Raw genomic sequence first — 25,901 nt, 5'->3', positions numbered from 1 at the left:
CCAATTACATGAATTGTCATGTGACATTTAACTGAGCCTCTCCTAACAGCTGTGTACTGGTCACCAAAAGGAAAATAGAAGGTTACAACATTGGTACAAATTCCATATGAACTGGTTCCAAAGCTAATGACTTTTTCTGATTTTATCCTTTCTTTGCTTTACTTCAGGACTTCAGGTGAAACACAAGTTTAGAGTGGTCAAGTGGCTGTTTCAAGGTCACATACCTCTAGGACTGGAGGTAGGAGACAAGTTCATTTTAGCACTTTTTTTTTTAATTTTTTGACTTCTACATACTTGTAAAAAAAATAGCATCCTAGCATGCATCCCATTTTGTAGTGTGAGTCAATTATATGTCTCACGTATCTTTTCGTGTCAGTAAATACTTTTCGCATACAAAAAAACCTTGCAATTTGAACACAATTTTTTTTTGCATTTTTACCTATCAAGCTTTCATGTTTTCAGTTAAATCTTTTAAAAACTATTTTTATTTGGAGGATACTTATCCAAATAATCCCATATTCTTGAGACCCTGAGATCTCCGAAGAAAGTGTCTAGTTCAATAAACAATATGCCAATGTGAATCACAGAGCCCAAGGACTTTGGGTGGGGGAAATACACGCTTTACTCTGTAAAAATGAAAGATTGTCTAACAATGTGCAAGAATGGTTTACAGCTATACATGTGTGTCAATTTCTATATATCGCCTCCTGCTACAAAGGGATTCTTCTAATATGAATAGTTCTCTGCCCTCTGGCCTATAGCAATACAGGTTTACTCAGAGAAGGGTTACTCCCATTTGGTCTATTTCTAGTTGATGAAGTTAAGATTTGGTCTATGCAAGAGTTTCAGTAAAATAGACTTCCCCCAGAAAGAGTCTTTAGTGTACTTTTGAGAACAACTCTTTGGTAGAAGAGCTCTTCCTTTAAAAGGTAGTCTGGGTGTTTTAAACTCATCATTTATAGAATGTGTCTTCCTGAGGTTTCAGAGAAGTTAGCAATTTTGCATTGATGAATCTGATGGAAGATTCATACCCCAAAGATGGATGGCTAGTGTGTACTTGCAAAAGAGTGGTATTACATGATCTCAGAGGCAGAAGAAGAGGAGAGTCCTAACAGTGGTCCTTATCTGGGGTGGCACTTTACATGGTAGAAGCATCAAGGTAGGTGTTGGGCGAACTCTGGGGTTATTTCAATAACTTGGGCCCCACAAGTATTTATTGCCTAGGACCAGTTCTGCATTATGTCTGGTTCTCCTATACTAGCTAGCATTATCCTACTCAAGATGCCAATGATGGCTTTTCTGCTGTATTGAAGGGTAACACGAAAATTTTGTCTATTCATAGATCTCCTTGTGATAAGAAGAATAAGGACCGATTATGCAAGTTATTAAAAGAATGTATTATGTACATTTTCATTTTCATTGTAAATGTTTTCAGTTTTCTTATTCTCTTTCAAAAAAAAGTTTTGCTGATTTTGGTGCTATGCATTTCCCACCATTTAGTGTACAATGTGTTATGGTCTTTTTATTATGAAAGTATTCAAGTTAAGATGTATTGATGACTTTATTTATAGGCTGCTGGTTTTTGTTTCCTTTTTTAAGTAGGGTCTACACCCAGCATGGAGCCCATGTGGGGCTTGACCCCATGACCCTGAGATCAAGACCTTAGCTGAGATCACGTGTCAGATGCTTAACTGACTGAGCCACTCAGGCACTCCTGTTGTATTTTCTTGAATACTAACCAAGCATAAAATTTGATGGGAGATATATTTCTGCCCCTTCCTTCTTTGAATTACTAAAATTTAAATAAAGCTCAGTCTGTTTAAAACGTGTTATTTTTGTGATCACTGACTTAATACATATTCAAATATCCTTAAAATTCTAATGTAGCAATCACTGAATTATAGTTGGCCAAATTATGGTATAAGTCAAACAACTATTTGACAGCTGCTCAAAGCAAATGGAGAATAGTTCATTGCTGAATGGTAGTTAAACAACAAGTGAAACTTGTGATCTAATGTTTTGAAGTTTAATTCAAAGCCTCCATATGCTCTGCAATTATTATTCTCCTGTCAGTTAGTGTGGTATCTTTATTTTTATACTGTCAAGGTGGGATTCAAGAATATAATTTTTATTCAGGGTCACCGAGTCACTAGAAGAGCTGAAAAGAAATCTCTGTATATTTGATTACTAATTTTGTTTCATGAAATTTTCCTTTTGGTAGGCTTTTAAAATTAGTCAATAAGCTAAAAAAAAAAAAAGAATATTTGTTGAGCATCTAGGTTGAGGCCTTATAGGAAGTAGCGACATACTAAAATTGTTTTTCATATAATAACCAGTGGCAAGCTGAAGAGTGGGCAGTAATCTGGAACAATCAATGATTGACAGGCCAGACAACAGTCCATTGCCATAGTCCTACTAGACATTTCGAAGGCTAACATAAGGTACTAGCAATAAGGAAGGAGAGAAAAGGTTAGATGTGTGAGTCAGTTCTGAAATAAAACTGACGTGATTTGATGCCTTGTGAGATAAATATGGAGACTGAAATAAATGTTGAAGATAATATTGACATGTGTAGTGTGAATATACAAAGAATTTACAGTGAAAACTAAGTTCCAATTCTACACTTGGCCTCAAGTCTCCAGAATCAACCACTGTCACCACTTTTTGTGATGTCAGTTACTTATCACACACTGATTTTCTCTTTCTTCTTTATCAGAAGGGGGCTCAGCAAATATTATTTTCTCTAGCCTTCTTTTCAAATAGAAAAGGCTATGTGACTAAGTTCTGATCAGTGACATTAAGTAGAAGTTATTAGATTGACTTTATGAGAAAGTTCTTTAAAACAGCTTTTGGTCCTCTTCCCTTTCTCCTTCATTACTATTTGGCCTGGAATGTGGATGTGATGAGTTGGGCAAAAAAGGAACCACGAGGATGGGAACCATTCACTGATGATGGTGGACCAGAAAGATGAAAGGAGGTAAGGGGTCTGATGGCTATGGAGCCACCAGCCTAGTAGTGGACTATTTACTTCCTGATAACTTTGAGGTGAAAGAGCTATAAACCTGCATCTTACTTAGAAGTTCTCTCTACAGCCAAAAAATCTTAATTGATGTAGGATTCTTTCATGAATTTCCTTTTGAACAAATTAAATATGAGGACATCCAGATGTAGATATCAGGTAGATAGTTCACACATGTTCTGAAAATTCTTTAAGTGCTGAGACAAAGTGGATGCTCAAAAAAATATTTATTTAATGGGCTAAAGAGAGAGGTCTGGAGGTGAAAGTTTTTTGAGTGATTGGCAAATGTGTGGTGGTTGAACAATAATTGCACTTAATGGAGGGAAAGCTAAGTGGTTCTGTTGGTAAAGCATCTGACTCTTGATTTCAGCTCAAGTCACCATCTCAGGGTTGTGAGATTGAGCCCTGTTTGGGGCTCCATGCTCAGTTTAAGACTTTCTCTCCCTCTCTCTCTGCCTTTCCTCTTCTACTCTCTTTCTCTCTCTAAAAATAACAACAACAACAACAGCAAACTCCACTTAATGGAGGTTATGTAGAGTAAAAATACAATGATAGAATGAAATATGTAAGTTTAATAAGAGATATTGAGTTTCTTGTTCTTCAGCATTATCTATCTCTCCATTTATTTAGGCCTTCCTTAAAGTCCCCAGTAAGTTTATAATTGTATCTCTACTGGTTTTCCAAATTTATTGTCAGGTTTATGCCTAAGTACGTTGTACTTTTTGTTACTATTATAAGTTAAATTTTTGAAAAAAAAAATGAAAGTTTCTAATCAGATACCAATAGCATTTTGAAAGTTATGGGAGCTTCTGTGTTGATCTTGTGTCTAACCACCTGGCTAGACTAAAATTTCTCAAGTTGATTTTCTAAATTGTTGATCATATCACTGCAAATGTTAATAGTTTCATCTCTTCCATTTTCATTTCTTTTCTCTTTCTTATTTCATGGACTAGCATCTCTAATACAATGTATTTTAGTGCAAACAGCAGCCAAACTTATTTTATTTTCTTGTTTAATTGAAATTCTAATATCTCATTATTAAGCATGATTTTTATTAAAGCTTTTTTTAAAAAAACATGCTTGATCAAGTTAGGAAATTGTCTTTTTTTTTTTTAATGCCAATAAGCAACACTCCCAGTCCACATCCTGGATCAGTTTCTTGTTTCCATCACTTCCAGTCATACAACACCTTTGGTATGGCTCATATTTCCTAAAATGTACCTAATTTTGTGTATCTGGGCTACAATTTCTCGCTTCAATTCTTCAAATATTTTGTTATTTCCTCACATAGATTTTGTTTTGCTCAGAGTTTTTCTAATTTTAGAGCATAGCTATCTATTATTTTATTACTGTATCTTTTATATAACATTTCTGGAAACATGATGCAGGAAGGGAAGGCTGAATGGAAGGTTTGTATTAATTTGTAAATGTTGACAACTGACAGTCTGCACGAACATAGTGAATGTAGGAATTTAATGGAGCTCTGAGGATTTATTTACTTGAACTTTTATAAGGTTTAAGAACTTGAGACATTAGTTGTTAAATACTGGCCTTCTATGTGAACTTTATGTAATATATCAACTGTTTTAAAAGCAATGTATTTTTAAGCAGTTATTGATGTAAAAATTCAATATGTGTTTTGGTAATTTTTTCTTAATCAAAAGTTGAAGCTTTAAAAAGTATATAAGATATCTTAATTATATTATTCCTTTCAAAAGAATAGTGTCTTTCAAATGGCTGATTTCTCATTTTTTCTACATTGTGGTGAATATAAGCTGAATAATAGTAATTTGTTGGAAGTTGTTGAGATTTCATTTGTGGTCTACTATTTTGTCAATTGTTGTAAATGTTCCTTTCACCAATGTTTAAAAAGAATGAGTTTTAAATCAAGTTTTTGATTGTTAATAATTTTCTCTATGTAATGATGTTTTTGTCTACTTGATATTTTGAGAGGTTAAACTCTACTGATAATAAATTTCTCAAATTCTTCTATAAGTTCTATCAATTTTGCTATGCATATATTGAAGACATGTTATTAGGTGAACATATATTCATGATATATATTAATCTTAGGTTTGAAAATTTTATTACTGTAAATTTCCTGTATTGTTTTAATTCTGTTTGATTCTAAAATGCCTATTTTTTATATTAACCTTGTTATGTTCTACCTTTCCTATTCTTTTATTTTTTAACTTTTTTGTACCAGTTTGGTTTAGTCTTATTTATAAAGAGCACTTGCCTTGGTTTTTAAAAATTCTATCTGTCAGTGTTACCCATTTATATTTATTTTGAATGCTGTTATGTTTGTAGCTACGTAAGCCATCTTATTTCATGTTTTACACTTACATGCTTTCATATTTTTCTATCCTGACTTTTATTGGAATAATTAAGTTTTCCTTGTTCTTCTTTTTTCCTCTACTGGATACATATTATACTAAACATATTTTTTTTCTCAAAATATTTAGAGTAAAACCCTCAGCAAAAGATAAAAGTTCAATGTGTTTTACTTCCTTTTGTATTTCACTTCCACTTATTTTCTCTCTTCAAACTTACATTTTGATACAACTTGTACTTTTAGATACAGATTTTTTTAAAAGGGATCCCTGGGTGGCGCAGCGGTTTGGCGCCTGCCTTTGGCCCAGGGCGCGATCCTGGAGACCCAGGATCGGATCCCACGTCAGGCTCCCGGTGCATGGAGCCTGCTTCTCCCTCTGTCTGTGTCTCTGCCCCTCTCTCTCTCTCTCTCTCTCTCTCTGTGTGACTATCATAAATAAATAAAAATTAATTTAAAAAATCAATGAATTTTGTTAATAATGTTTTACTCATTTTTTTCTCATCATTATTTGTTGTTTCCTATAATTTTTTAACAGATTTTATTTATTTATTCATGAGAGGCACAGAGAGAAGGCAGAGACCTAGGTATAGGGAGAAGCAGACTCCCTGCAGAGAGCCTGATGTGGGACTCAATTCCAGATCCTGGGATCATGCCCTGAGCCGAAGGCAGATGCTCAAACACTGAGCCACCCAGGCATCCCTGTATCCTATAATTCATCTTAGAGTCATTTTTCTTCTTTTTATGAAAACATTTTCTAGTAATTTTCCTAAAGACAAGTGATGAGTATTAAATAGTACTTCAATGTTTGAAAATGTCTGTGTTTTATTTTGAATAAAATAAAGCATGGAGCTCTGAGTTTATAGAAATGGTAGACTACAAAAAGACCCTAATTCTTTACTCTTTCCTGTATGGCTTGATTCAGGGCTCAAGTCACATGACTTATTTTGGCAAACAGAATGTTAGCAAATACAACACAAGCAGGGTATTGAAAAGCCCTTGTTTTACTCAAAAATGTTCAGCCATTGCCTGGAACGAACTTACCCCAGTTATCCTTATCCACATGAAGCCATTCTAGGTTAGCCCATAGCCAAGTGACCCCCATACATAAAGATGAACTTAACTGAGACCAAAAAAAAAAAAATCACAGAGGAGAGTCAGCCTAATTGGCCAATTTTCAGACTGATGGGCTAAATAAATCAGTATCGTTTACAGTGGCATTTTGTGGCAGTAGGTGACTGATAGAACAGGTGTTCTTTGCCACTTGTTACCATCTTGCATATGGCATTACTATTGAGAAGTATAATAGCTATTTGATTATTTTTCCTTTATAAATAAAAACTTTCTGGACTTTCTCTCTGCCTAGATGTTCAGAAGTTTTGCTACTATATGCTATATCTATCTATACCTACATATATAGCAATAATCACGCTTCGGATAAACCTCATTGGCTATGATACTGCCACTGCGCAAAGCTCTATACCTACATATATGAAACTAATATTTTCGGTAGATGCATTTTTGGTATGCTAATACAAAGAAAAGTGTATTAAAGAATAATGAGGTGCAGCTTGAGAAAAGGAAGTATTGTTTTTAAGTCACCACTTCAGACTCGTGGTGAGTTAGCAATCAAGATGGAATTGTAGGTCAATAGCAGTCAAGTCTACTGCTGTAATACAGGAATTCTGATACTGGCATGAAGATCCAAGGTTCACAGTATCATATGCTTATTGGCATTACATATATACCTATAGGATTGCCATTTTGGAGCTGATAAACCTTAGAAACTGAAAGCCTGCTTTTTAAAGGCTCCACCCAGAACCCCCAACTCTAACAATAGGAAGGAGTTGCTAATTTTTTTTTTAGGAGTTGCTAATATTAAGAAAAATTCTCTCCTATGCCTTTCTCAGAAGTGATTTTAAGAACAGATGTAAGGACAATATTCCCAGAAAGTAAAACAGAGCAAGTTTTTTGGTTGGCAGTCATTATTTGTAGCTGCCTTTTCTCTGCTAGGCCAGTTACTTGTTCTATATCCACATTCTGTCTTCAAAAACTTTTTTACATCTCTAAATCATTCAAAGAACCAATTACTAGAATTAATAGACTATGTGTTCCATCAAAAGGAAAACTGAATCCTAGAGGATTTAAAAATTAAGCAAAGCAAAAACAGTATCTCAATTTCTGCCTTTTACTAAAAAATTGAATTCGTGATTTTTTTCTTGCTCTTTATTTTATTGGTTTTTACATGTATATCTATATCTATCTGTTCTACTGAACTTCTAGAAGTAAGGAAAAGTAGTTGTAGTACACTACTTACCCAATAACATTTATAGCTGGTGACAATGTAAGCACTGACTATGACCCTATTGGGATGATGGGGGAGGAGATGAAGTGAAATAGATCACATCAAAGAGCCAAAAAATCATGAAAAAACTGATAAATCAGAAGTGGCATCATACACATATTTAGGAATGCAGAAAAAATTTTATAAATGACCCCAAATTTGAAAATGGTTGCCCCGGTGGGCAGTAACTGGGTATGGTATGTGGTGATAAGGAGAATTGTTCTTTTTAGATGTATCGTTTGGTAGGTGTTTGATTTTTGAAAACCATGTGCAAGCATAAAGCATTTATAACTATTTTTGAAAATAAAAAAGATATCTTTAATATTGTCTATATCTATATTATATAGATATTATGTACCTATTGTCTATGTAATGGAAAGCTATTTTCAAAGATATAACAGAGGGAATATAAAGGAACTATAAGAATAGTTCTCTGAGCCCTTTCATGAAGATGGCACCAAAAGTTGAGAAGGAAGCCCCTGCCCATCCCAAAGGCTTTGAAGGCAAAGAAAGCAATGCTGAAAGGTGACCATGGTCACACAAAAAAGATCTGCATGTCACTTACCTAACCATAGCCCAAGACTGAGTCTCAGAAGGTAGCCCAAATATCCTTGAAAGAATGCCCCCAGGAGAAACAAGCTTGACCATTAGGCTATCATCAAGTTCCCCCTCATTACAGAGTCAGCCATGAAGAAAGCAGAAAATAACACACTTGGGTTCACTGTGGATGCCAAGGCTAACAAGCACCAGATCAAACAGGCTATAAAGATGCTCTATGACATTGATGTGGCCAAGGTCAACACCCTGATTAGGCCTGATGGGGAGAAGAAGGCATATGTTTGACTAGCTCCTGGCTATGATGCTTTGGATGTGCCAAGAAAATTGGAATCATCTAAACTGAGTCCAGCTGGCTAAATCTAAATATAAATTTTTTCACCATAAAAAAAGAATAAGTCTCTGAAATAGTTTTTTTCTTAAATGTGTATCAAAGGCCATCTTACTAACTTCATTTTATAAAGGGACATGAAGATGAAGGAAAAAGCAAATGATCATAAAACTCCAAACAGATGGAAGAAATACAATTAGAATGAAGATAGATTTTTGCTTTTATGACAGAAATACAGTTCTAAGCATATTATTATTGACATAGAATTAGCACTCCAAAGATTTTTGTTTCAGCAAAATCATTTTGTAGAAAAATTTCAATTTTATATTCTTTGATAGTAGATTACATTTTGATTTTGAGAAAAATGGAATTCAAGAGAGGAAGAAAAAGATGCAGAAGTTATAAGAAGTCCATAAAATATTGCTGATAAAATTAATGAGATATGAAATCCAATAAAGAATTACTGTTTAAGATAATCCAGTCAAGAAATGGAGAGAAGACATGAACAGACATTTCCCCCAAAGAAGACATACACATGACTAACAGACACATGAAAAAATGCTCCACATTACTTGGCGTCAGAGAAATGCAAATAAAAACCACAATGAGATATCACCTTATAACAGAATGGCTAAAATTAACAAGATAGGAAGCAACAAATGTTGGAGAGGATGTGGATAAAGAGAAACCCTCTTGTACTGTTGGTAGGAATGAAAGCTGGTGCAGCCACTCTGGAAAACGATATAGAGGTTCCTCAAGAAGTGGAAAATAGAGCTACCCTATGACCCAGCAATTGCACTACTAGGTATATATTCCAAAGAAAAACATGTAGTGATCTGAAGGTGCCCCTGCGCCCCAATATTCATAGCAATAATGCCCACAATAGCCAAGCTGTGGAAAGAGCTGAGGTATCCATCAACAGATGAATGTATAAAGAAGATGTGGTGTGTATACAATGGAATATTACTCAGCCATCAGAAGGGATGAATACTTACCATTTACATCGACATGGATGGAACTGGAGGGCATTATGATGAGTGAAATAAGTCAATCAGAAAAATACAATTATCATATGGTTTTACTCGTATGTGGAATATAAGAAACAATGCAGAGGATCACAGGGGAAGGGAGGGAAAACTGAATGGGAAGTCATCACAGAGGGAGAAAAACCATGAGAGACTCTTAACTACAGGAAACAAACTGAGGGTTGCTGGAGGGGGATGGGGTAATTGGGTGATGGGCATTAGGGAGGGCATGTGATGTGATGAAACCGGGTATTATATGGAACTGATGAATTATTGAACACTACATCTGAAACTAATCATGTATTATATTTTGGCTAATTGAATTTAAATTTAAAAAAAGAGAGAAAAAAAGAATTACTGTTTGGAAAAGGAATCATTGCCAAAGATCACTAGAATGAAAAGGGTGGAAAATAGAAAAGTAAATAATAAAGTGCAATGAGCCTAAAGACTGAAAAGAAAAAGAAATGGTGCTATAAATGGTTTAGAAATTCTATCGTACCTCAGAACCAAAGGCCCATTGAAAAGCTGAGGGGAACCAAAGAAAGAAATTTTTAATAAAAGCTTTTTGTAATTGTTGATATAATTTGAGTTTAGAATTATTTTACATTTTTGTCCTTTCTTTTGTGTTCCACCCTCTTCTAGTTTCTGTCTCCTTTCTTGCCTTCATCTAGATTTATTACTCTTTGTCAATCCATTGTTTCTCCTTTATTAGTTTGGATTTTAATAAAATATATATTTTATTTTGTTGAAGATTTTATTTATTTGGGAGAGTGAGAGAGAGAACACGAGCAGGGGATGGGGCAAAGGGAGAGGGGCAAACAGGCTCCACACTGAACCTGTCCCCCCCCTGCTGATCAACACGGGGCTTGACCCCAGGACTCTGGGATCCTGACCTGGGCTGAAGGCAGATACTTAAATGATTGAGCCACCCAGGCACTCCAAAAGATACATTTTAAAATACATTTTAATGGTGATACTAACATTTCCACCAATTGAGAACAAAACTGATAATTTCAATTAGAAATACAAGTAATTTGGCAATTTATTTATATGATATCCAAATACCCTTTAAAAATTGTAGAATATGTTCAAAGTCTATACTGACTTTGGGTTATGATATATGCTTTGAAAGAAGAAAAAATCCCCAACAAAATACTAAAACCAAACCCTCAGACATAAATATTCAGTCTTTTGAAGTAATAGCAATTAAAAACCAACAATACTACTATTTCTAACTTATGTTCCTATTATCGCTCTGCAATCTTCCAGGTATTACTACTATTTATAGAGCCTAAAGTTAATGGATCTAGACAATTTTTTTGTTAGAGTAAGCTTTCTATATGAACTTCTATGAGTTAATCTCTAAATAATCTGAAATAAACTATATTACATGTTACAATGATAAATTAGATGTGGAACAGTTCAATTTCTTATGAGTCTTTATATAGGTTTGATTAACTCCAACTTGATTAGAGCAGTCTGTAAAATAAAAATCTAATACCTTGAAAGGCATTCTTAAAATCTCATCCGCTCCTCTTTATGCCTGAGCTGAAGGCAGATGCTTAACCCACTGAGTCACCCAGGTGCCCCTAATATACATGTTTTTAATAAATAGTTGACTTAATAGATACTATTTACAAAAATGCTCTGAAGGACAAATTAATTGTCTCCTTATCTCATTATATATATTTGCAACTCCACTGGTATATACTCAATTTTAATATATCTTTTCATTTGATTTTCTTGTTCTCTAACTTATAAAAAATCAATTCAAAGAAAAAGATAATGCAGTTCAAGATTTGGGGATGAGTAATACCCTGTTTCACTAAGTTAATATACAAAACAAAGACATCTACTTAGATTTCAGTTCCATTCTGCATTATGGTACCCTTGGGAAATTTGCTTTAAAAGTCCTGCTCCATTAGGCACTATTTTTTCTATGTGCCAATAGTTTTCATATTTGTTTTAGTCTGAAATGGACAGAGACCAAATAGAGTTATTAATATCTTTGTGAAATGTTTTTTTAAGTAAATGTTAAAGAGTAACAAATTGGTGAGTATGTGATTTCTTATCTCCATGGTAAATCAGCACTTAGAACTCAACATCACCATCCCAATACTGTTGGCACTCATAGCCATTCCCACAAAGTCTATTTCAAGTATTCTTCACATTTTGGCTTTGGTTACGTTGCAAGAATGTCACTTATGGATATAACAAAATATTTTAAGATTAGCTCTTTCCTGGCATGGCCTGCTATAGTATTTCTCCAACTAGAATCCAAGACCGCTATGATCCTCAGATATATTCTCTATAAGAATTTTTAAACTTTGTATTTTCTTTTGATGAAAATCTTCAAAAAATGTAAGTATATTTGGAGCTGTTTGTATGCCTACGTTATAACCAAATGTGGCAATTTCAGTTTTCATGTTTGATTTTGTGTTGATCATGGGATCATCTCAAATGATATTGTTTAATTTATTTAAAGATTTTATTTCTAGATAATCTCTACACCCAACATCAGCTTGAACTCACAACTGAGATCAAGAGTCCCGTACTCTTTTGACTGAGCCAGTCAGGCACCCCAAGTGATGTTTAAGTTTTGGTAAGGAGGATAGACACTTCTCATCACTGGATTCAGTGAATGTATTCTCAAGATCAAAGACTTCTCAAGTTTGAGATGTACTGGTCTGGCTATTTAGGTGAGGAAAAAGCTATTGCTTTCTGTACAGAGCAGTACTTCTTTGGGGAGAAGTCTGTGAATATATATATATGTATATATATATATACATATATATGTATTCAAAAAGACACTTTAATTTATTATTATTATTTTTTTAGTAGGCTCCATGCCCAACATGGTGCTTGAACTCAGGACTTGGAGACCAAGAGTCACATGCTTTATTGACCAAGCCAGTCAGGCACCCTAATAAATATTTCATCATCATATTTTTTTGAGGGTGCTTTCTTTTCTAAAACTTTCTCAAACAAATATCTTTGTTGGGTCATGTAAAACTACCTTGATTAAAGGTGTGGATATCCACATGCAAAGAATGAAATTACAACCTTATCATACATCATATATAACAATTAACTCAGAATGGATTTAAGACTTAAACATAAGACCTGGAACTATAAATCTCCTGGAAGAAGACATAGGGGAAAAAGTTTACGACATTGGTCTTGGCAATGATTACATGGATATGATATCAAAAGCACAGGCAACAAAAGTATAAATCAGCAAGTGGGACTACATCAAACTAAAAAGTTTTTACACAGCAAAGGAATAGTCAAGAGGGTGAAAAGGCCAACCTATGGAATGGGAGGAGATATTTACAAACCATGTATATGATAGGGGGTTAATTTCTAAAATATATAAGAAACCCTTACAACTCAATAACCCGCCCCATAACCTGATTAGAAATCGGGCTTAAAACTTGAATAGATATTTCTTCAAAGAAGACATATACATGTGAATAGGTATATGAAAAAAATGCTCAGTCTTAATTGTCAGGGAAATTGAAACCAAAACCAAAACAAGATATCTGTCAGGATGGCTATTATAAAAACAAAAAGACAACCAGTGTTGGTAAGAATGTGGAGCAAAAGGAATCCTTGCACACTGTTGGTGGAAGTGTACATGCTACATCCAATATGGAAAACAGTATGGAATTTCCTCAGAAAATTAAAAAAAATAAAACTATTATATAATCTAGCAATCCTACTTCTGGGTATTTAAAAGAATTAAAATCAAGGTCTTGAAGAGATAATAAACTCCCATGTTCATTGTGACACTATTAACAATAGCCAAGATGTGGATACAACCTAAATGTACATCGACTGATGAATGGATAAAGAAAATGTGGTACATACACACAATGGAACTATTTAGCCTTAAAAAAGAGGGAAATTTTAAAATATGTGACAACCTGGATGAATCTTGAGGATATTATGCTAAGTAAACCAGCCAGTCATAGAAAGACAAATACTACATGATTTGACTTATATGGGGTATCTGAAATAGTCAAATTTATGGAGTCAAAGAATGGAATGATGGTTCTAGGGGCTGGGGAAATGAGGAAATGGAGAACTGCTCATCAGTGAGCATAAAGTTTCAGTTAAGCAAGCTATATAAGCTCTAGAGATATGATGTACAACACTGTACTTGTAACCAACAGTACATATTGTGCACTTAAACATTTATGGAGATGGCAGATGTCATGCTAAATATTCTTTCTACAATAAAATAAAATGAAAAAAAGATAAAAAATCCAAACCCCCAAATTCTGAGTCTCTGTTCTCAGTTTACGCTATTCCTCTCAACTTGTTATGTCTTCTTCCTTCAAAAATCTACCCATGATTAAGGACTACCTTTTGCTCTCACGTTTCTAAATGACTCTGAATAAAACTGATCTCTCCATCACTTCATTCTGTAATTATTTTCTTAATATCCTGAATTTCATCTCTTTTGAAAACGAAGTGCAGCCTACTAACTTGCTTGTCTCTGCTGTTAACAGTAATGATTCATGTTCCCCCTCGTGGCATAGACTTACAGATATCACAGCTGGAAAGGATTCATTAAATTATTTACTGAGGATACCTTAATAACACTTGTTTAGTCCACTGTTAAATAACTACAATTCCTATTTGAGCCCCAAGAGAGTGACAGACCCAAAGTTGGAAGCTAACCAGCAAGACCACCTGCTCATAGCTTTCTGGTGGAGCAGAACTCTTTCAAGGATATCAAGTTCCTGGGAATGAGGAGGAAGGAGGAGCCAAAACGCCTTCACTACAACACTTAACACTTATTGCCACTCTCTGATGTTGAGACAGTGAGTATAGTGTTTTTTTGGGCATAATCAAATCTAATATTCACAACCAGGGAGGTAGTTATTCTTACTATCTGAATCCATTCTGAATGATTCTAACTACTAGATCTACAATTACAGTCAGTATATGGACAGTTTTGCTTAAAACTATGAATGTGTAATGGAGAAAGGTTCAGATCAGGCTTGCCTGTGAATTGCTTTTTTTTTTCAGGGCTTTGTCTCTGCTTATTTTTCCAAACCTTAATTTAATATTCCCATGAAACTTCATCAGAGTTATTTAGGTAGTTCTTTTTCTTATTGCATTTCTGCTGATAAGGTACAAAGAGTTCATTTCTTCAAAGCAACATCACATTGGAAAACCTGATTTATTAAAACTTCTACATGATTTAGCTACAATTATCTCACTCCCAAGTTAATAGAGATTGTATATTAACCTACATTCCTTATTTGAAATATAGTCCATATTTATTGTTTTTTCCTTTTTTTATTTATTGTTTTTTTAGGACAAAATAGTGGTGTCACCTTTTGTTTTAGTTAATACAAAGCATCTCTTCCAAGATAGACTCTTCTGTCAACATAATTAATAGGCTTTTTAAAATTAAGTCTGCACATTTAGTATATATGATATGATGAGTTTGGACATAGTATTTGTGATACTATCACCACGATCATGGTAGACATGCCCAACATCTACCAAAGTTTCTTTGTGGCTCTTTGTTTTTGTTTTAGGATTCATACGCTTTCCAATTTCCTTAGAGATCATTAATGATAAATGAAGGAAAATAAATATTTTCTCATTGTTAATAGCCCTTACAATCTAGTCTATATAGTTGACAGGTACTTTCCCATTTATTTGGTTTTGTATTTTATTTGCACATGGCTATGCTATTATATATGTTAATCTAAACAATTTTTAAATTAATCAAGTGTATGGGCAGCCCGGGTGGCTCAGTGGTTTAGCGCCGCCTTCAGCCCAGGGCCTGATCCTGTAGACCCGGGATCGAGTCCCACATTGGGCTCCCTGCATGGAGCCCGCTTCTCCCTCTGCCTGTGTCTCTGCCTCTCTCTCTGTGTCTCTCATGAATAAATAAATAAAATCTTAAAAAATATATATTTTAAAATTAAGCAAGTGTTTAAAGATACTCTTTTAACTTAGATATGTAAAGGTTTCTCTGCTGAGTGTTCACTGCAGAAGAAAAATTCTATTGCCTTTTATTCTTCAAACATTTTAAAAGAATAATTTGTTTATTAAAAACAAATCATGATCCTTTTTTTCCCCCGAGGACACTTTAACAATGCTTATAATTTTTTGTCATTAAATTTCCAATCCTTTTTTATTACTTGTTAAACTATTTCTTAGTATTGTTTTCCTTTTTAAAAAATTAACGTTTTTCATCAATAAATAGTGCAATTAAACAACATGGATAGAACTAGAGAGTATAATGCTATGTAAAATAAGCTAGTCAGGAAAGACAAATACCATAATTCATTCATATGTGGAATTTAAGAAACAAACAAACAAAAATGAACAAAGTGGAAAAAAAAAAGAAGGGGAGGCAAACCAAGAAACAGACTCTTAACTATAGGGAACAAACTGGTGGTTACCAGAGGGGAGGTGGGTGGCAGAATGGGGAATATAGGTGAAGGGGATTAAGAGTATACTTACCACGATGAGCTCTGAATAATGTATGGAATCCTTGCATCACTATATTGTACACCTGAAGCTAATATAGCACTGTATATTAACTATGGAATTAAAATGAAAAACAATAAAAAATAAGTAGCACAACTAGCTAATTATATTTAAAAATTTCCATAGGTTTTACCAAATTTTTTTTATTTTTTTATTTTTTTATTTTTTAAATTTTTTTCCAAATTTTAATTCAACAAATATTTCTTGAGTATCTACTCTATGCAAGGTACTAAGCTAGGTAATGGGGACTTACTCGCATTAGTGCAAAAACCTATATTTGACATCTGGAAGTTTTTGGTGACCGTATAATTCTCTTGTTTCACATTTTGGTGGGTTGTGGTCCCTCTCTTCATATTTAAAATGGGAGTGTCTTAAAGAAAGATTTGCTTTTTTCTTTACTCTTGTCTCTCCTTTGCTTGAATGGAACATAAGTAAGTATAGTAGGTTGAATAATGGCCCCCAAAGATATTGGATCCTACCGATTGGAATGTGTAAATGTGACATTGTTCTGAAGAAGGGTCTCTGCAGATAGGAATTATGTTAATGATTCTGAAATAGGGACATTATCCTGGATTATCCAGTTGGGCCCTTAAATGCTACCACATGTATCTCCAATTAAAGAGAGGAAAACGGAGATTTGAATACACACACAGACACACACATACACACTCATGCTGAGGAGAAGAGGATGTGAAGACAGAGACAGATACTGGAGTGATGTGGCCACAAATCAAGCAATGCCAGCAACCACCAGTCACCAGAAACTGGAAGGAATACATTCTTCCCCAAAGGACCCAGAGGGAATGCCACCCTAGAGACACCTTGATTCCACCCAATGATAATGATTTTGGACCTTTGATCACCAGAAATGTAAGAGAATACATTTCTATTGTTTTAAGTCATGTAGTTTGTAGTCATTTGTTATAGTAGGCATAGGTAACTCATTCGATACAGTAGGTAAATCTCTTAATAGTAATGGGCAGGCTGTGGGGTAGCAAAGAAACAGCTTGTAGCTGTGGAGCCCAACACATCTGATTTTGTTTACTGGCCCTGCCACTTTCTAGAGTTTGCTTAAACTCCATGAGTTTCAACACCCTTGTTTGTAAAAATGAGCCTAGTAAAATCTCTCCAGGTAATTATTGTAAGTTATTGACTTGATCCTTAGCATCTAGAATTGAATAAGCATTCAATAAATCATTTTGTCATTGTCATCATTGATATTTACAACATGCTAGTGCTAAAAATCTGACTCGTACGCAGAAGTTGACACTTTGCTTCTCACTCTCAAGTTGCTAAAAATAATAAATAAATAAATAAATAAATAAATAGTAGCACAAAGGAGAGCCAGAGACCCATGTACAAATAATCTATCAAAATGACTACTGGAGCAACCTCCTCCTTGCTGAAATACTCTTTTCCATCTCTCCTTGTTAATGAAACTCTCGTGTTCAGCTAAATTAAAAAGCTAAAGGATGGACTTAATGAGTGTCAATTAGGATGAGTCCTTCTTTTGCAAATGCTAAGGCACTAGCCCAGAATAATGAGTTTGGAATAAACAAAATTTTAAAGTACCCCCTTTAAAAGTTGGAAGCAGCTCAAAGGAAACCCGGGAACAGACGACATGAACAAAGTATGTGAAGAAAGATAATCCAGATGAACCTTGACCCTCCAGAGAGGACCAGGTTTAGGTGCCCTGAAGAAGGACCACTGCCTGAAAGACAATGTTTTTCTCCTAACTTTATTCTTTGCTCAGGAAAATACTCTTTCAAAGGATGGGTTTCTCAACAATTTCTCTTCACTTTGGAAATTATACTGCAACCTAACTCTGAATCAAATTTGAGTAATTTAAGTTAATGAATAATGGCAGCAGAAGTAAAAGTAGTATAAAAACTTGTTCCTCCACATTTTCTTCCTGTAATCTGTAAAAACTTTATTAAAGGACATAAATGTTTACCTGAATGTGGAGCTGTAATGAATTTATGCTTCTGGATGGGAAGACTCACTACTGTAAATGTCAAGTCTTTTCAAAATTATATTCAATGCAACCACAATAAAAACTTGATAGGATTTTAAGATGGAATTTAAAAAGCTAATGTTAAAGGTCATCTTTAAATGTTCAAGGCCCGTCAGGAAAATTCTGAAAAATGAAAAAGAATGAGTAGGAACTGGCCTTATTAGATCTTAAAATGTACCACGAAGTCAGAAATTTGTCTATGTGTAGACAATAGGTGAATTGAGAAAAAAATAAGAGTGTACAGAAATACATGTATGTATATGGAGATTAGGTATGTGATAATGTTGGCATATAGTGGTGAACTATTTAGCAAATGGCATTAAAAAACTTAGCTATAGATCTGAAAAGAAATCCAAAAACAGATTATTAAAATATCATACACAAAGATGAATTCAAGACAGTGTGTATATAACAAAACTAAGAAACATATTGAAAGAAAACAGAAAAATATTTAGAAAATTTTGCTTAGAAGAACTTTCTACTAAGCAATGCACAAATCCCTGAAATAACAAAGGAAGTAAACAAAAACTCTGGTTATTTAAAATTTTTGGCAATTGATGTCAAAGACTTAACAAACAAAGTTAAAGGTGAACGATAGAGAATGTATCTGTATCATTCCCAAGAAAATGACTATCCATAAAATATAAAGTACTTCTATAAATGACTAAGAAAGCCAACAACCCATCAAAAAATGAATAATGAAGATTTTAAAACATGCATTGTATTGATGAGAATGGTCCACCAGGGAGAGAGAAAAAACTATGCATGAGAGATAGAAAGGAGATTGACCCAAGGTTTAGCCCTCTTAAAAAGGATACAGGTGATGGGTCCTACAAAATATAAGGACTAATTCTTGTTAGAGATAATGGATAGAAAGATCGAGAAGGTGAACTGAGTTTCAGGGTAAGTTTGTAGAGTTGGCGGTTAGAAGATGAAGGTGTTGCCATCTTATGGCCTTAGTTTTTGTAATGATGTAGAATAGAGGCAAAGTTATTAGTTGTGAATAGGGAAAAGGGCAGAAAGCGTAGTGGGGTGAGGAGAGGAAGAGAGCAAACATACTTGAGAAATACAGTAAGACCTCTGATAAATTCGAGAGGCCATCTGAGATTTGAGTAACGTGAAATAAAAACAGTTTGTCCAGATGCATATTTTCCCCTATTTTAAGAATCTCAAGTCTAAATAACAGAAGATAGTGGGTTCATTAAAAACTAAAGAGAATGTTCAAATGGTCTTTATTGGGGCTTCTCAGTTAGCAAACAGTTATCTGCTAGTCATTCAATGTGGAGGCTGTGTGAGGCATTAAGGAAAATAGAAAAAGGACTTTCCTTTGAGGATATTAGAATCTAAATGAGAGACGAAGCTTTTTTTTTTTTTTTTTAAGATTTATTTATTTATTTTAGAGAGAGAGTGCATGGGTGAGTGAATGAGAAACAGCAGAGGGAGAGGGAGAGAAATCCTCAAGCAGACTCCCCGCTGATGGGGGTGTCTGATGCAGGGCTCCGTGTGAGGCTCCCTGAGGGCCTCCATCCCAGGACCTTGAGATCAAGACCTCAACCAAAATCAAGAGTCTGGTGCTTAACCAACTGAGACACCCAATGAGAGATAAAGCTTACTTGGGAAATAAGTCAACAACAAAAGAGCAGCTCAAGGATGTTCAAATAAAGGATTACTTGGACTCCTCCATAGGTGACAAGGAAAGTGAATCTGGGGGTTCACTGCACAGTCAAGATAATATTTGTGGGAAATCCTTCCTGACGTTGAGAGCCAATGGCATCCAAGAGCTGCATGTAAGAGCATACACTTGAATCTCATGGAGAAGATAAACATTTTTAAATGGCTTCATCATTTTCCAGGACTAGTTTACTCCTCACATTTATATACTGGTCAATTTACTTAGGTCAAGATTGTCTACTTACTGTATTTTTGAATAGTGTCATGTACTAATTAAATGCTCAGATTTTGGGTTAGAGAAGCCTAGTTTCAATACAAATTCAATACAAATTCCACCACTTAAGCAATCCCGTGTCAAAAATTGTGGAGGATTTGAGATTTTTCAAGCTCACAATTTAACCTGCCTCAATTTTGTGGAGATGGACATAAGACACAAGATTCTTGGACCAGAGATAAAGAACTTCATTACTCATGGCACAGCGGACCACATGAGCTTCATGTTAGTATAGGTTCTCTTTGGTCCCGAGTGCCAGGGGGCCTTCATACATACATGGAAAATTTATTGGCTTGGTTCCTTGATCTGTAAAACTGAAGATAATAACTACCTAAAGTTTTATTTAACAAACTGATGTTAAATTATTAAACACGTTAGCTAAAATTATACATTAGCAAAAATGTATGAAACTGTCCTATACTTTTTCTTAACCTCAAAATATTAGTGTAACTTCCCTCCAGAGAGAATAAAGGCCCATTCTTGAGAGACATGTTTTTTGGATTTCTATCCTCCTCTTACACATCTCTCATATTTGTCTTCACTTCTTTTGAAAAGCTTTTACATATTTGACCGTTAGAGGATTTTGTGTTCTCTGAATTTAAGTTATTTTCACTCAGAGCCTAAATTGTATATAGAACTAGAAAGAAAACTTAGGTGTAATTTTGTCCCATCTCACTATTTTATAAGGATAAGACTATTTGCTTAGATTCAATAAGTCAAAATAAGCTTTGTTTAAAAGCTTCACAATTTTTAATATCTATGTCAAATATATTTGGCATTATAAAATAATCGGAAGACTAATTAAAACACACACATACTTATATTGCCAAAATGTACAAATTCCATGAGACATAATTTATTTGCTCACTCAAATAAAATTGTGATTAAATGGGTTCCATTTTTTCAGCTAAAAATGGGGAAAATAATAAAACTTGCCATAGAGCAATATTAGTAGAGTTGACTGAGATAAGAAAAACTGTTAACTGCAAAGTTTTAAAAAATATTGTTTTTGTATTTTTAGAAATAAAATTATTGTGCAAAACAAGAAATCTAGCATCAAATGAGGCAATGAATAAGAAAGCATCTTGAAAATTGTAAATTATTATGCAAAGCTAAGTTATTATACATGAAGACATTTACAGAAACTCTGAATTTCTCCACGTTAAATAATTGGTAGGTTAAACTAGACCACAAAAACCTCATTTTTTATTTACTTTTCCCCTCTTCTTCCCTTCATTTTTTATTTACTTTTTAAAGTTTTTATTTAAAAATTTTATTTTTTAATTTACTTTATAAAAATTATGAAATGCAGCATTGTGTAAGTCATGGTTTGGTCAGAAAAACAAACATTTTTAGATCTTTCAAGCAGGAATGGATTTGAAAGAGGGAGTTATACCATACAGGAAAGGGTGGGGCAAAAAGTTAAGGAAACCTGTTGCAGAAGTATCAGAGGGGTCAAGAGTATGCCTGTTTAACTCATGATCAAATCCCATTTTGGTTGGCATGTAGTAGATGCTCCATAAATATTTGTCAAACAGAAGAGTGAAATGCTTGTAATTTGAAAGAAAACAATAAAATTAATGTTGAATCTCTTCCCTACAATGATGCTTAAACAAATTCCATATGGGGTCAAGGGTTAAGTATTTATACTTAAACCATAAAAGTATTAGAAAAAAATATAGGAGATAATTTTTCAAACAAGACACCAAAAGCAGTTATCGTAAAAGAATAGGTTGATGAGATAGCCTAGCTAAAACTTAAAACCTAGATAAAAATTTCCTAAATATCATTAAAAGTCAGATGATTGAGAAAAAGTTTTGTTAACTATGCAACAGATGGCTGATAATCTTAATAAAAAGGAAATTTTGGTATCCAACAAATAAATTGATAACATATAACTGAAAAAATAGGTCAGTGAGGAATTTTATATAAAAAGATACAGATTCAGGGCACAAATCAAGAGATGCTCAATCTTACCAAAATAATAACAAAGATATTCATTTAAAGGAAACAGTATTAAATAGAAAAGGATAAAAAGAATAATTACATTTGTTTTGGTACACTGGGAAGAGAACTAGAGTCTTCTATAACTTCTTTCTGGCAGTTTAAATTGGAATACGTTTTCTAGTATTTAAGCTAATTGAAATAGAGCACCCTTCTCAAGCTAGGCATTTATTTTTAGTATATATCAGAAAAACTATGATAAATATATAAGGTTGTGCAGTGCACAGAACCTTTTTTTAAAAATTATAAAAATTAGAAACATTCTAAATGATTATTAAAAGGGTATATTTTAATTAAGTTGTAGTATACACCTATAAAATAGAATAGTAGGCAATCACTACTATGTGGGTTGTTACTTATGCCATAGAAAAATGCTAAAAATAAGCTGTAAGCTGAAAGATGGTTGGCAAAAACATATGTCTAGTGCTATTCTATATTGCTTTTTTTAAAAAAAGATTTTATTTATTCATGAGAGACAGAGAGAGAGAGGCAGAGACACAGGCAGAGGGAGAAGCAGGCTCCATGCCAGGAACCCAATGTGGGACTTGATCCCCGGACTCCAGGATCAGGCCCTGAGCCAAAGGCAAGCGTGTAACCACTGAGCCACCTGGGCGTCCCTCCATATTGTTTTATTTTTTTTTTTAAATCTAGCCATTTTGCCCATCTAAGCTTTATCTATCATCCATCCAAATACTGAAAAGTGATTCAATAAATGTTAAAATTTATTTTATATTGGAAAAATATTCAATAAATATTGGAAATATTCAATAAATGTTAAAAGTGATTATTTTGGGTGTTATAGCTAATTGTGCCATTTCCATATTAAAAACATTACACAATCATTACATTATATAAGCAAAAAGATAACATAATTAGACAAAACTATAACTATTTCCACTTGAAAAGGATACATGAGAGTACAGATAATACACAACTATATTTGGTAGGAAGAGCACAAAATATATGTATATACAAAAAATGATACTGAAAAATATTAGAAGTTTGTTAACGTTTACATTTTTTTGAATGTATTAATTTTGAAGTCCACTCATTATAAAAAATATCCTTGAAATTTCTCATGAGAAGGCTGACCATCAATTTCCTGTACAGTTTTGGCTTTAGTCACAAGTATGGCATAAGTAACTATTTCAGAACTCCCATTTAAAATAAATAAGCAAATTCATGGATATATAAGAGCCACAAGAAAGAAATTCTTGATTTTTTTGAACTATAAATACAGTCTATCCAGTTTTAGTTCAAGTCTTGGAAAAAACCTACACATATTTTTGTGTGTTACGTGAGTAAATTCATATCCTGGTGGACACTTGGGATGTTTATTTTTCCTAGATTTATTTATTTATATTTCTTATTTTTATTTTTTGTTTTTAGAGAGAGTGTGTGTGAGTGTCACAGGGAGGGGCAGAGGGAGAGGGAGAGAGAATCCAAGCAGGCTCCACCCACAGCACAGAGCAGAGCCCAACCTGGGGCTTGATCTCCAGACCCTGAGATCAGGATCTGAGCTGAAATCAAGAGTCAGCCACTTAACCAACTGAGCCACCCAAGCACCCCATATTTTTCCTAGATTTATAAACAAAGGTCAGCTGCCCCAAACTTAGTGGACTATAGGCCACTTTGTTTCCCGATAATATTGCCTAATAGCTCTTCTAACCCTACTCTGAATAGTGGATGATTGTTATCAGGAGTCTGCTCTCTGGAACCAATTTCAAATACTGAAATATTTGTATAGTGGTGAGCAAAAAACAAATATTTAAATCTGACAATTACTGATTGTGTGGTCTGTTTCCTTAAACTTTCTAGTCCTTTGTGTCCTCCTTCATAAAGGGCCACTTAAGAAACACTTAATAAATGTTGCTTTTATTTGATTACTTTATCAACCACATAAGCATGGTTCTGCTTAATTTGATTCAGATCTATTCCAGTTGTTAAAAGGATAGAAGAGTGCCAATAGAATACAATAATAATGAATATCTGAAAGATATAGAACAGATGAGAAATATACTATTCTAACGACATGAAAGAAAAGAAAATGTGAATTTTCCCAGATGAATTCCAGAATGCTTCCAGCTCCAGCTAAGTGTGTACAAAGGTCTGGACCACAAGCAGTCAGCATTTTAACTGAAGAATGGGGAACAGTTGTATTTGCCCCCTACCCTTAGGTCAAAGCCCACTAGTAAATTTCTCTAAAGTGGGAATTTTGATTCCAGAGATCTCAGAAAAAATGTTTCAGCCATATTGTACTGTTTAAATGTCTACAAATACACAAATGTGAATAGGCAATTTAAAAATAGTAGTTACTTAATGAAAGAGAGGCTCAGACTCAGTAAATAGAAAAAAAATGCCCATTGGAAACACAGTTAACACAGGGAAAAAAACCTTAAGATAAATAAAATAAGTATCTTTAGAGATTTGAACCATATTTTGTCCACCATAAAAGGCTGTTATGAGAAAGAAGAAACTTTCATGGAAATTAAAATTTTTTTGATTAAAAGAAGAGAAAGGACTAGACTAAAGAGAGTAGATTGAAGACTAAATCCATGAACCAGGCGATGGTTCAGAAAGCTACAACTAGAGCTGAATGCAAAAAGCCAAAGCAAGGGAGTGTTCTGGAAGATAGACCCAGAGGACTTTATGCTTATATGAGGAGATGATGAGAAAGAACAGTGTAGAGAAAGAATTCAACAAGTAATTGAAGAATAGAATAATGGCTCTGGTCTTCAGATGGAAGGGATCCTCTCAATATTAGGTAGAAAGTAGGGGTGGGGAAATAACATTCATGCCCAGAAGCAGTAAGGTGAAATGTCTGGAAGTCAAAGATAAAGAGAAAAATCTCAAGAGCTTCAAGAAAGAAAAAGCAACTTACTGATTTAAAAAAATCAATCTAGTCACAAACAAACCAAAACAAAATCCCATAAAATATATAGCTAAGTATAAACACTTAACTCTTGAACTGATACCAAAGTTTCCCCTTTAAGCTTACAGAAATTAAGAAAATTTCTAAAAAGCAAAAATACAATGTTAAAGAAAAAGAGAACATTTAAGACAAAAATATCTGGATTATTGCAGCAAAACATGAAATGGCAGTATAGAGAAAAATAAACGCCTGCTTGATTCTTTTCTAGGCTGAAGTTATAGATGCTGATTACTTCTTGTATTGATATTTATTCCTTTTTTTTAAAAAAAGATTTTATTTGTTTATTTGAGGGAGAGAGTTTGTGCATGAATGGGGAGGGGCAGAGGGAGAGGAACTAGCAGACTCTGTGCTGAGCATGGTGCCCGACACGGGGTTTGATCCCATGACCCTGGGATCATGACCTGAGCTGAAATCAAGAGTCCGACGCTTTGACTGAGCCACCCAGGAGCCCCTGATATTTATTCTTATATTGATAATTCCTATAGATGAAGCAGTTTTGTATAAATCCAAGGGTAAGAACAGCCCAGGGAGAGAGTGTCTATGTCTATTCAGTAGAGGATCTGCTTGGAGCACCTGTAACAGTGCCTTTGCATGGTTTTACTGGGAAGTGATATTTGTTTAGTGGTTGTGAAGCTGTGGTGAGGAAATGATGGGGAACAAGAAGACATAATACTAATAATTCTTCCTCAGAACCTGTTTATTGCTTATCATTCTCTTTAAATAAAGACAAAGTAAAAGGGTCAATGATTAATCCAGTGTTAAAAAGACAAAAAAACCCATAAATGATCAAAACAAAACAGAATGGTAAAGATAAAACTTATAGGTATAACAACGGATAACAAAACTCATTGAAATTGTGTAAAATAAATTTAAAAATGCAA

At 34.0% G+C, this 25,901-nt stretch overlaps 1 pseudogene; it reads right to left on the bottom strand.

The window, feature by feature from the left end:
- Positions 1-6,706: 6,706 nt before the first annotated feature.
- LOC119873804 lies at positions 6,707-6,828 on the bottom strand (annotated as a pseudogene).
- Positions 6,829-25,901: the final 19,073 nt, after the last annotated feature.

Source organism: Canis lupus, chromosome 10 (genome assembly GCF_011100685.1).
Source record: "Canis lupus familiaris isolate Mischka breed German Shepherd chromosome 10, alternate assembly UU_Cfam_GSD_1.0, whole genome shotgun sequence".
NCBI classification, from domain to species: domain Eukaryota; kingdom Metazoa; phylum Chordata; class Mammalia; order Carnivora; family Canidae; genus Canis; species Canis lupus.
This window is presented reverse-complemented; position numbering and strand designations above follow the sequence as displayed.